The sequence below is a fragment of the Cupressus sempervirens genome, chromosome 6 (genome assembly GCF_028749045.1).
Source record: "Cupressus sempervirens isolate cs-2001-9-10 chromosome 6, ASM2874904v1, whole genome shotgun sequence".
NCBI lineage: Eukaryota > Viridiplantae > Streptophyta > Pinopsida > Cupressales > Cupressaceae > Cupressus > Cupressus sempervirens.
In genome coordinates this window covers 439,638,438-439,652,133 of record NC_143123.1, presented here as the reverse complement: position 1 = coordinate 439,652,133, position 13,696 = coordinate 439,638,438, and the positions used below count along the sequence as shown (strand labels likewise).

The 13,696-nt window shown below is 32.3% G+C and overlaps 1 protein-coding gene across 6 annotated transcripts in view; it reads right to left on the bottom strand.

The window, feature by feature from the left end:
* LOC149552940 (uncharacterized) overlaps positions 1-13,696 on the bottom strand; it is a 404,864-nt gene that overhangs the window by 24,002 nt on the left and 367,166 nt on the right. For 5 of the 6 annotated variants that reach the window (XR_016352989.1, XR_016352988.1, XR_016352990.1 and 2 more), the window contains 2 exons: positions 2,266-2,335; positions 301-369 (listed from right to left, as the gene is read on the bottom strand). The gene's annotated coding sequence lies outside the window, so the exon portion shown is untranslated. Of the gene's footprint in view, positions 1-300; positions 370-1,629; positions 2,186-2,265; positions 2,336-13,696 lie in introns of those variants that run through there. The other variant, XR_016352991.1, reaches the window with a different exon arrangement.

Genomic DNA, 13,696 nt, shown 5'->3' with positions numbered 1-13,696 from the left:
ACCCTTCAAATACAATTTTATATTTTTACATAAATGTTTTTATAGTCAAGTTTAGATAAAATAACTCAAGCATCATCACTAAGGACAAATTAATTGTTCAAGATTAAACATGGAATACCCCTATATGAAAGCCTTGTCAATGTGTCCATATTATTATTTATTTGTATATGAAATAGAATATGATTTTAATGTTAGTTTTCTTAGAAGAAGGGGGGGTTTTGATAAATGAAATATACTAATAATATCTCAAATAGTTCATAAATCATGTAGATTTGATGCATTCAAGAAGAGAATACTTACACAAAATGAAGCCGAACCATGCCAGACAATTTGAGTATTGGCCCTTCCAGTTTGTTTTTTTATAGATGCCTAACAATGACACATTCAAAATACACTTATGAGCAAATACCTAGAACAAATGAAATTGATTAAATAATGAAGGTATGTTAGTTTGAGCTTCACTTGGTTTTGAGAATACTTTAATATTCTCTACTTAGCAAGGCCAATCACATGAAGATGGAAGCTCATATGGCCTCACACCCATCCATCTAAATTTTGCATTAACATCTGATTACTTCATTCATTCATTCATCCATTTATGAACTATAACATTCAATGAATACAATCACATAATATTCATTAATATGATATAAAATTCATTAACACTAAACACTAATGAGGAATTTATTAACACATAACAATATATATTAACATGATAAAAAATTAAATATTAATACACAACATTCATAGATAATTACTTAAAACAACGTTCTTTTATTATCCAACAAAGTTTATCAAACAAGGTTTATTAAAGAGCATTTTTAAAAAAAAAAAATTCTTTATTAGATTTCTTAAGGAAAAGGTTGATTGGAGCATCAATATCTTCCTCATTCTCCTCCTCTTATGGCTATAATGTCAAATTATGATGCTTCCTCCTATTTTGAGGAGCACAAGACTGCTACACTAGTATATTGTAATAACAAGTAAATAGGTTAAATTCACATACTTTGTTTTTACTGTTATAAGTATTTCATTAACCAATAGAACATAATATGTAATTTTCTTTACCTAACAATGCCACATCATGTACAGTAATATTTTGATTGACTACAACCTCAACATGTTGAACACTTCAAACATGCTCCACTCATTCATTGTGATGTTCAACATGCTCTAAAGTATTCAAAAAAAGGTTACATGACCAATTGCAATTGAAGATATTTATTTCTATTAATAATTACATAATTTATTTCCAATAGAAAATTAATACCTCCACCACTGTGATGCACATCATGGCCTTCGTCATGCACATGTTTTGTGATAAGATTTGAAGGTTGCAATGAAATGACATGCACATTTTTATCATTGTTTGAAATATAAGATAGAAATAGTCAATTTATGTTGGAAATCAACACCAAACATAAAATTTATCAACTATTAAATTTGATTTACTATTCATTTGATCAATTTACCTATGTCTCATCTAGTGTACTAGGTTCTTTGGTATGGCTTTTAGATTCTTGGCATAGGTTTGCAACCATGACTTTATAGCCTTCCTTCAAGGCAATTTTTTTGTCTTCATCCATGGGCTCTACATTGAATTTTGTTCCCTATATTTTTTGCTTAATATTGTTAGTCTTGCATGTATGATTTGATTAAACAATTTTTTTTACAACCTTATATTAAAAAAATTTGATATGAAAAACCATTGCTTCTACTTACAAGTCGAGAGTGAAGTTTCATATAGCCACTGGAGCCAAGTTTGTGTTGGCCAACATTTTGTACTCTCACTTCTATACCTTTTGATGTGTCCTATAGTCTATGAAATTTTTTAAACATGTTAGATTATATATTTATAGAGATCACTACCTAGTGCATGATTACATTCTACTTAATACTATCATGAGATATATTCTTTTGTCATCTTTTGGTTCAATTCCTTTACCCTGTAGCCTTTTCTCTTTTGCATCTTCCATTATTTCATTCCACTCCATTAATGGAATCATAGGAGGACGCTTGTACTTTGAGTTATCCTTTTGAGCCCTTCTATAGTGGTCCCTCAAAGTCTTTATATGTTTGGATTCTCTTTTAAGAAGTAGGACACTGTCAAAAATGGTTTTATTTCAAAGAGGTCCTCTAATGATTTAATGAGCTGATTTTTTAATTCAGGACCTGTTCATTTAATCTTTTTTGAAAAAACAAAATTGTTAGTACAATAAATGGAAGAAAAGTAAAATATTGTACCAATGATATGAAGTTATGTACCTTTTACGTATGGTGGGCCCAAATAGCTTCAATGTCATTTCAAAAAGAGTATCATAAAAAATAGCATTTCCTACAAAAATATCATGGGATTATCAATCCAAAATGAGTTATGTATAAGTAAACTACAATTACAAGGTAAATAATAACAAATTTAAAGCACATGGAAGTTTTAGTACTTTTAATAGAAACATAGTTTTATTTTTCAACAATAATTACCCCACAAATGAACTAGTACTAGTAACACAGGCTGATCTAGGAAATGGTTAAGCTTCAGTAGTATTGGTCTCTATTCTTGTATCAGTTGTAGGTGTATACATTAGTGCAAAAAATAGGTCCATGAGTATAAAATGCATCCAAGAAAAATAAATTAATGCATGATTAGCACATAACAAAATATAGCAAAACAAGGTTTTATCAGTTGTAGTTGGTACAGACGAAGATGTTTGCAAGATCCTTTTTATTGATAATGTAGTTGACAATATCAAAATGATGATTGAAGGAGGCATCTATACTTCATCATGAGCTGAAGAATACATTGTTAGCAATGACATTTGCAATGGATAAAGATCAAACAGGGTACTAGAAGCATCTCAAACATAAGTTGAGTCAATAATGCATACAAAGGTTAAATGAATGGTTTAAGGTTTAAGTATTATTTAGATGAAGGTTATACACTACAAACCTCACCATGTTGACCACATTTCAAAGGTGTAAAAAATTCTTGTAATAAGAACACATCATATTTTAGATCATGATCCATAAGACAATATAAAATATAAACATCTATTGAACTTTTATTATTGCTTAAGATTAATTATTGCTTACCTTCATACAATTGACTCTAAATATCAATTCATCTTTGCAGGAGATGCTTTAATGCTTCCCCATATGGCACATGAGTGTTCAAAATCTAAGACCATGGATTGATACCAATCTTATTAGATTGATACCCTACAAAAATATTATATAGTGGACACTCCTAATAGTCATGGAAAATGAGCCTAACTCCCTTAAGGACAATATAGTTGCATCCCTACAAGAATCTTTGGGGCAAGTAAGTGTGACTTATAAAATTTACCAAAGGATTCTCTTGTGCTAAATTTTTTAACTCCAAATTCTTCAAAAAATAGTGCTCTTTTTTAGAAGAAAAACATTCTTCAGATTCCCATCATGTGAATATTGACATCGAGGTTGATGTTGTTATCAAAGATAAGACAACCAAATAATTTCAATACGTTGTGTAGGAAAAGAGTTCCCTTACAAATAAAGATCAAAATTCTATTATCTCTCCCAAATGTGAGAATGGTTAGACAAAAGTTAAAGGAAATAAATTGCCCTCCAAAAAGCATAAGATGTACTCATATCATCTTCAAAAACTATTTTTTCTTAGAAGATATGATGAACTACAATTTCATGTAATAATTTTTGCTTTCCCATAGCATATCATAGGTTTTGTTACTATATGTGCTAATGCCAACCATTTTGATATTCCATATGACTCCTATGTAAACAATTCCTGAGACCCCTGGCACTGCTCTTTCTTTTCCTAATGACAGATATGCTAGTGAAAAGAAGTGGGGAAGTGATAATGAAGAACAGGAGGAGGGCGTGGAGGAAGTTTAACACAAACACCACGAATATGGGGATTGTCGGGGAGCCATTGAATATCCAAGTGATGGAAGACTTTGATGGCAATTCCCATTATGATGATCTAATTGCTCTGGCCCTGGTCGTTATCTTAGATAGTGCACAAGAAACTGGGTTTAACCTTCTGAACAATGCTAAGAACAACATGATAGACAACTTTTGGTCTATCAAATGGTTGTTTCATGAAATTAAAGACCTTAAGGGGAAAAGAAGGTAGGAAGGAAACCAGAAAAATAGCTGCGACCAGGGGCACAATGAAGAGAAGAGAGGCCAAGATGGAAGCCAACAACACAACAGTGTCCAAGGACACAATACCAACCAGGAGGATAGAATCACCATTGAACAAAAAGTCCAAAGGTTGGAATCCACACACCAGAACCTGACTAATCAGATGATTGCCACTTTGAGTACCCTAAATGAGAATATTGTCAGTCTGGGGGGTTCTCTAATGAGTGTTGGATTTGGCGGGGATGCGATGGAGAAGGCCAGCTTGGATATTGGGCAGGCTGAGGATGATCAAAAAGAGACCAGGGATTAGGAGGACATCCAGAACTAGGACTAGGAGGGCACAGACAACCAGAAGGCCAATGAAACTACAGAAACCCTACATGTTCTTGATAAGGAGAATTAATTTTTAGTGTTCTCTTTTTATTTCATCTCCTAATAGGGTTGTAGGCTTTTTGTCTCCTGGCTATGGGCCTGTTGTTAGTTTTTGGCTTTTTTTAAGAAGATGAATGGGTGCTGGACTTTATTTATTATGTATATTTCAGATATGCTATAAAAACTTTTGGATTTTAGGATCCCTGTAAAACTTGTTTTACTTAATAAAAAATGATAACCACCTTGATATACCCAAATGAATCCTACGTAATTGTTTTGAACTAGGGAACATCAAGATGACCCTTATTTATAGGTTGTTGCTTTTTTGTTTCTTAAATTATTATGTTTTTATCAACCTTGGTTGTGCATTATTGAGCAAAAAATTAATTGTGTGTTTAAGATATAAATAAAATAATTTATTAAATTTTTTAATCAATAAAAGATAATTTAATTATCTTCAACATATACATTTAAAAAATAAATTAAGAGATATTCATGCAAGAGACTTTGATGTTTAAGCTATCTATAATACTTGCATCAACATTTGTACCACAAAATTTAATGCTCCATTACTCCTTGCAACAAATTTGATATAGGAAATTCAAGACTAAATAATTAAATATCTTTTTGATATATGTATTTAAGATATCTATAAAAATAACATCACAATATTAAATTTTAATGTTTCTATTATTTTGTATTCAATCAATGCAAATAAGAGATATAATCAAAGAGAAGTATTCATAGACTCTCACAATAAAAAAGAGAGGAATACTATTAGTTATATCACTTATTATTGTGAAACACTTTAGATAGAGACTATCTCTTTATTATCTATAAGTGAAACTAATGTTTCCATCACTTAATGACATACTCTTTAATCCTCTAGTTTTTATTATATGTAAATATGCAAGTATTATAAAGATATCACAAGTAGTTAACTAGTATTCATGGTAGCTAATTCACACACCCGAAGCTCTTGAGTGATTTTTGTATGTGACATAACTACTTATAGCTATTGTACTATAATCTAGGCAGTAAAGATGATCATTGTAGGATCCATTATGTGAGCAAGGGTAACATGTATGGTCATATCAAAGTGTCATCCAAAACATATTTCCTATTGCACCATTATTGTCTCTCTTTGGGAAAGAAAAAAATGTACAATTGATCCAATAGCTATGCACAAATGTCCTTAACAATAAAGTTTTTTAATTGATCTAGTTTTTAACCATTCTTTTTCCAAAAATAAGAAACTAACCGCATATTAGATAGAAAAAAATTAGTGAGTTTTTAGCTAAATAAATCTAATAAATAATAATTAGAACATGAAAAATATTGTATTCTTTCTCTCTGTACATCAATTTTTTTTGTAAGTGCTATAAGATTTCTACAATCCACATGTATACTTAGAAGCTTTTGAATCAAATTGTGTACAAGTTTTTACACTAATGTTTTGGATCACACTGGTCAAGGAGAGAAAATTGCATTGTAAAGATGGATGATTAAAATATTGATGTAAAAACTTGTCCACAATCTAATTTGAAAGCTTCTACACTAAGAAATTTATAGATAAAATCAATTATAATTCAACTTGAATAGAGTTGAACTCAATTTTTTATACTACTTATAGAAACAAAAGAACAAAAATATGAATCACTAAAATATACTTTAATGAGAGTTGAATCTTAGAAAAGAAAACTAATCACACTCCTTCAAGTTAAATAATTTATTTACAAATCTTTTCTCTCTTATCCATCCACATCTTGATAATCTAAAGAGAATTGGTAAAGAAATATACTCTCAATTAATGAAGTGAAGAAAACTCTTTCTTTCTAGTTATAATCTTTAATTACCCATCTACTTTATTATTAAACTCATACTTTCTAATTATAATTATTAACTCTCATCTAATTTTTCATTTATACTCATAGATTCACACTGGTAGGATTTGCTTCCCACGTTAATGGTTGAGATTTGAAGTAGAGCCCATCAAGGGCAAGGACATGCTAGGCTCCAAATAAGAGGAATGATATTTTTATATAAATTACATAGTTAAGAACTTGGGCCATCATTACAATTTGGAGGGGCATTGTGAGGTCAGTAATGCCTCAATCCACAACAGTTGCTCGCCTTTGGTGGAGTTTCTCATATACATTATAGATACCCATGGTAGTGGTTTTTGCCAAAGAGATGATGAGGGAGAAGAATGAAGAAGTTACAACATTTAAAATCCAGAGTAATACAGATTTCTCAAGCATGAGACATCCAGTTGCTATAAAGTTTGGACACCATGTAGTAGTCTTTTATTGTTTTTGTGCATCAAAAGATGCTACATTGCACTACACTATGTTGTACTAGTTTATTGGGTTTTACAACATTTTTAGTCAATTGAAATCAAGCAAGTGGAGATATATATATTATCTCCACTTGGTTACATGCTTGTGGATATCATAAATTGAAGAAGGAGGAGGCAGAGGAGGAGAAGTAGAATGAGGGTGCATATATATTTGAGCCACTTTTGGTGTCTGGGTTCTATGTGCATTTGGGTTTCCTTTTCAAATTTTTTAAAATTAGAAAATGAAACCTAAATGCATTAGAAAGACCATAATCCAACCATAATATGTGATGCATTATGAACCATAGATGCCAAAATCATTTATGTATTAACCATTACAAAAAGGATTAACTATTGAAAAATGAAGAGCATGCACACAAATAAGTGAAAATGAATGGGTCAAACTTGGTCTATGCAAAAAAATAGATGGGATTAACTTCATGTGCTAAATAGATGGGATTAACCTCTTTTCCTCCTTTCCTCCTATGTTGCTTCCCATGCTTTCCAACTATCCTCCTTTCCACGATGAACGTAGACAAACCCTTCTCCCACCCTCGCGCGTGCACAATACACCCACGTGTTAAAATGAAATGAGTTTCATTTTATTTATTTTGTTTATATCTAGAATTGGTTAAACTTTCAATGAGAAACTTTAGTTTGGTCAAAATTTTGACCTTTTCAGGAATAAAAACAAAAAAAAATTGAAATTAATAGGCCAAAATGACCTTTGGTGAAAAAAAAAAGTTGAAAATAGAGGTCCAATGTATTGGTGATCATTAACTCCTTACCACTCTCCCTCTCTAACTCATAATCCTTATCATATCTCTTTGACTAAATCCTAACCCCTCCCCTCTCTCTCTCTCTCACACAGACACACAACTCACTCACTAACTTCCAATCTCTCTCCTAGTAACTCCTAATCTCTCTTATTCTCTCACTAACTCCTAACCTCTTTCTCTATAACTCGTTATACTTAACCTCTCTCTTTGACTAACCCCTGACCTCTTATTCTTTCTCTCTCTCTCTCTCTCTCACACACACACACACACACACACACACACACACACACACACACACACACACACACACACACACACACTCCTAAGCTATCTCTTACCAACTCCCAACCTCTCTCATTCTCTCACAAACTAATGATCTTACTCTCTAACTTGTAAGCCTTAACATACATACATACATACATACATACATACATACATACATACATACATACATACATACATATATATATATATATATATAAAAGAGAGAGAGAGGTAAGGACTTAGTGAGAGAATAAGAGAGGTTAGGAATTAGTAAGAGGGAGTAAGAGATAGAGCTCAGGAGTTAGTGAGTGTGTATGAGAGAGAGAAAGGTTAATGATTACAATTTAAATAAAGAGGGGTTAGGAGTTAGTAAGAGAGAGATTACAAGTTAGTGAGTGAATGAGTGTGTGTGTGTGTGTGTGTGTGTGTGTGTGTGTGTGTGTGTGTGTGTGTGTGTGTGAGAGAGAGAGAGAGAGAGAGAGAGAGAGAGAGAGAGAGAGAGAGAGCACTCTTATCTATTTATTCATTACATGTTTGGGAAACAATGACTACTTATTTTAAACTATGCTTGATTAAAATGGAAAGTGATGTAAGAGCATCTTGGGTCAATGAGAAATATTTCATCACCCAAAGATATTTCTTGTTTTTGTTCATGGTGTATCCTCTTTCTACCTAAAGTTTTGTGTTATGCATAGTTATCATGTTGTTGAGGACCTATTTACAATCCTTACCCTAAGAGTGCAAAGGCTGAAGTGTCATATTTCTCAAATTCTATCTCATTCTTTCTGATCTATGTTTCCTATTGTTTGCATCTTGTGAGGCATGTTGTTTCTTTTGGAGCAATTTCCTATGATGATGTGGGATTTTGCACAGTTTGGAGTTGACTCCTAACTTGTGTTTAGACCTATCCTTAAGAGCATGTGAATAATTGATGTACATTACTTGAGTTATGATTTACATCTCCAAGATTGGACTTATATTGTAATTAAATGCCTGACTAACTAACTTGTGGTCTAGTTGACTATATAAGCACTTGGATTTTATGTAGGAAAAAAGAGAGGATAGTAGAATGAAATAGCTTGATTAGTAGAAGGTAGATAAGGATGACACACTTGGAATTTGATGTTGCAATTCTTTGTATAAGGATGCAACCTAGAAAGCCTCATAGCTAAGCATGTTGGTTGTTGTTTATCTTGTATAATCAATCAGTAAATATATGAATTCTATGGTCTCTTTGTTGCAATCCTATGTTTGGCTTCCATGTGTACTCTAAGTAGGGTGCTAGTAGGTTTAAGTTGAGTTTATTCCACTTATTCCTCCTTCCATCCCCTATATTAGGTAGTACTTTTTTTTTTTTCCTGTGAATTAGATCATGGAGAACCTTAATTGGATTGATTGTAGGGTGGAAGATCTGAAATATGATCCATAACTTGTGGAAGGTTACAATATTGTAGGAACTATTGTCAAAATAATTAGAGGTGGAGGAAATTCAGACAATCCTATTATGGACGTGTTGAGGCATATTTGTAGTGAGAGTTGAACATATTGAGATAGTCTCAAGAAGAGGTGTACATCTTGAGGATGTTAGTGATGATGAAGAAGCACAACCAAATCCTGATCCTAATCTTGAGGTGGAACAAGATAAGGAAAGACTTCAAGGAGTTTTTTCTAGGGCCAGTTCTAGACCCATTGTTGAATGATGGAAGACTTGAGACTAATGCAATATTGGATTGGATATGTGAGATGGATAAGTACATTAAGTATGAAATAACCCCTGGTAATAAGAAGGTAAAGATATTAGTCAAAAAGTTGAAGGTCCATGCTTCACTTTGGTGGGATCACTTGTAGACTGAAAGACAAAAAAGAGGAAAGGAAAAGATCAAGACATGGGCGAAGATGATTGGAAAAATGAAGAAAATGTTTCTTATTGCAGATTACCAAGTTAACCTATTAAAATGAATGAAAAATATAAGACAAAAGGACATGAGTGTGATGAAATATATAGAGAAATTTTACAAATTAGATATTATATCTAAACATGTGGGTGATGAAGTTGAAAAGGTGGCTAGATACTTGAATGGTTTGAGAACACCCATTCAATATGAGATTAGTTGTGTTAAGATGGATAGTTTGGAAGAAGAATATTTGTACCACTTGAAGGCTACAAAAAGGTTGGAAAAGAAACATGATCAAAGACAAAGAGGTAGAGGTGGAAGATTTCAAAGCAATAGAGGTAGAACCTTTGGAGAAGGTAGTAGATCTAGCAATGCAATGCAAGATAAAGGAAAGATAGAATGTAAAGAACCCACTAGAAAAAGAGGTAATTACACTAGAGATAGCTATACTAGTTTCTTTAGGAATAATAATGGTGGTAAGAGAGAAGAGAGATCTTGGTTTAAGGGAACTTGTTTAAGATGTGGAGAAGAAGGACATAGATCTTTTGAATGCAAAAATTCTAGCAAGAAGATTGGAGGTTGCAACAAAAATACTTTAGCTTGTGAAGAAGTTGTTGAAACACTTAATGAACCTGAGCATGGTGAGAACTCGATGATAAGAGGAGTTTTGTGGAATAAGGAAGTTGATAGAGAACATATTTTGAGAAGAATTTTATGCAATACCAAGTGTAAGATCACTGAAAAATGTCACAAGGTAATCATTGATAGTGAAAGTTCTGATAATTTAGCATATGAGGAGTTGGTTAACAAGTTGCAATTGCAAAGATTGCAATATCCTAAACCTTATCATGTTGCTTGGATCTAGAAGGAGCATAAATTACTTGTAACTGAGCAATGCCCTGTTAAGTTCAAAATTGGAAATTATCATGATGAAGTCTTGTGTGATATTATGCCTATAGATTGTTGTCATATTATGTTGAGTAGACCTTGGCAGTGTGATGGACAAGATTTTCATGATGGTAGATTGAATCTTTATACAATTTGGGTTGATGGGAAGAATCAAATTGTGTTACCTTTAGTAGAAAATCTTGATGAGAATCATTGTACCACAATTAGAGTATGTTTGGTTTAGGGAAAACAAATTGCTAAATATGTGAAAGAACATAATGTTTGATTTTCTTTAATTCCTAGAAAGACTAAGAAAAAAGATGAACTACAACATGCACTTGAGATTGAATCTTTATTGGGAAATGTTGAAGACATTATTTCTGATAATGTACTTGATGGTTTACCTCTTGTGAGAAGTATCAGTCATTATATAGATTTGATACCTAGAGCTAGTTTGCCTAATAAAGCACCACATATATTGACACCAATTGAAGATGTTGAATTGAATACACAAGTGCAAGAATTGCTTTAAAATGGTATGGTTAGAGAAATTTTGAGTCCTTGTGTTATACTTGTTGTATTAGCACCTAAGAAGAATGGGGAATGGAGAATGTGCACTGCTTCTAGAGCTATTAATAAGATAATAGTAAAGTATAGATTTCCCTTGCCTAGGATGGATGACATAATGGATTTTTTGAGTGGAGCAAAGTATTTTACCAAGATTGATTTGAAAAACTTGGCTATCATCATATCAAAATTAGAGAAGAAGATGAATGGAAAACTACTTTAAAAATAAATGAAGATTTGTATGAATGGTTGGTTATGCCTATTGGTTTAACCAACAAACCTAGTACTTTTATGAGGTTGATGAATGAAGTTTTGAATAAATTCTTGGGAAAATTTGTCATTGTAGATCTTAATGACATCTAATATTCAGTAAGACTAAATAAGAACACCTTGAGCATATTAGTCAAGTGTTGCAGAGATTGAAGGAGGAAAAGTTACTCATTAACTTAAATAAATGTTCATTCATGAAGGAGGAGATTGTGTATCTTGGTTTTGTCATTTCAGACAATGGTTCAAAGATGGAACCTAAAAAGATAGAAGTTATTATTGATTGGCCTACACTTGAGAGTGTTGGGGAAGTTAGATCATTTCATGGATTGGCAAGTTTCTATAGGAAATTTATAAGGAATTTCAGTTTAGTATGTAATGCTATGACAAAAAAAATGAGAGGTAACAAATAGGATTTCAAGTGGACACATGGAGAACATAAGATTTTTGAAACATTGAAAACAAAGCAGAAGAATCACCTACACTTGCTTTGCTTGATTTTAATAAAGTTTTTCAAGTTGACTGTGATGCTAGCAGAAGTGTCATTTGATTTGTTTTGAGTCAAGAAGGAAGACCTATAGATTTCTATAGTGGGAAGTTGAATGATGCTAAGAAAAGATAATTAGTCTATGATTAGGAATTCTATGCTATTGTTCAAGCTTTGAAGAAGGTGAGACATTATTTGATGCCTAAAGATTTTGTGTTGTTCATTGACCATAAAGCTTTGCAATATTTGGGAAGTCTAAACAAGTTGAATTAGAGACAAACGAAATGGGTTCAGTACTTGTAATTTTTTCCTTTGTGTTGAAACATAAAAGTGGACAATCAGACAAGGTTGTCGATGCTTTGAGAAAAAGACAAGATTTATTGACAAAAATACAAATTAATGTACTTGGTTTTGATGATTTGAAACATTTTTATGAAAATGATCCTAATTTTGTAGAACCTTGGAAGGCTTGTAAGAACTAGTTGATGAGTGAGAAAAATAAGTGGACTAATTATTTCATTCAAGAGGACATGTTGTTTAAGGGAACTCAATTGTGCATAACTAGAGGATCTATAAGAGATAATTTCATGAAGGAGAAACATATTGATGGACTTGTTGGACATTTCAGGATTGATAAAATAGTGAAGTGTATCTCTGATAGGCACTTTTGGCCTCAAAATTATAAGTGTGTACATAAGATGGTTAGAATTGCATTTATCAGGTAAGGAAGGGAGTTAGTCAAAATTTGGGATTTTATTCACCATTTCTTGTAACTAATAAGCCTTGGGGAGATATCAATGTGGACTTTTTTCTTAGTTTACCTAGAACTCAAAGAGGTGATGATTCTATTTTGGTAGTAGTAGACAAATTTTCAAAAATGGCTCATTTCATACCTTGTAAGAAGACATCTAATGTAGTACATGTGGTTGAATTATTCTTCAAGGAGATAGTGAGATTGCATGGGTTGCCCAAGACTGTTGTTTTAGATAGAGATACTAAGTTCACTAGTCATTTTTGGAGAGCACTTTGGAGGAAATTGGATATAGAGTTGAAGTTTAGCTCTACATTTCATCCCTAGGCTGATGGATACAATGAGGATGTGAATACAATTTTGGGTAACTTTTTGAGATGTTTGGTTGGAAATAAGCCTATTTATTGGGATTTAATTTTAGCGCAAGCAGAATTTGCATATAATAGTTCAGTGAATAAGAGCACCAAGAAGACACCTTTTGAGATTGTGAATGGATTCAATCCTAAAGGAACTACTGAGTTAAGGGATTTGGATACCAATAGAAAGAGAAGTGATAAAGCTGAAGAATTTGCAGATTTCATGAAGACTTTGCATGATGAAGTGAGAAACAATCTGGAGGATAGTAACCTTGGATATAAATAGAGAGAAGACAAAGGAAGAAGACATAAATCTTTTGAGGTTGGAGATAAAATGATGGTCCATTTGAAGAAGAAAACATTTCCAGTTGGACCTTACAGTAAGCTAGAGCTAAATAAATTTGGTACTTATTAGATTCTGAGGAAGTTCGACAATGGAAATGCTTTTGAAGTTGAATTACCCAGAGACATGGATATTTCACCTATATTCAACATTATAGACATCTTTTAGTACTGTAAAGTAGATGAGGAATTAAAAGATAACCTAGATTATCCAAAGAAGAAGGTTGACATCATTGAGAAGGTTTTGGAT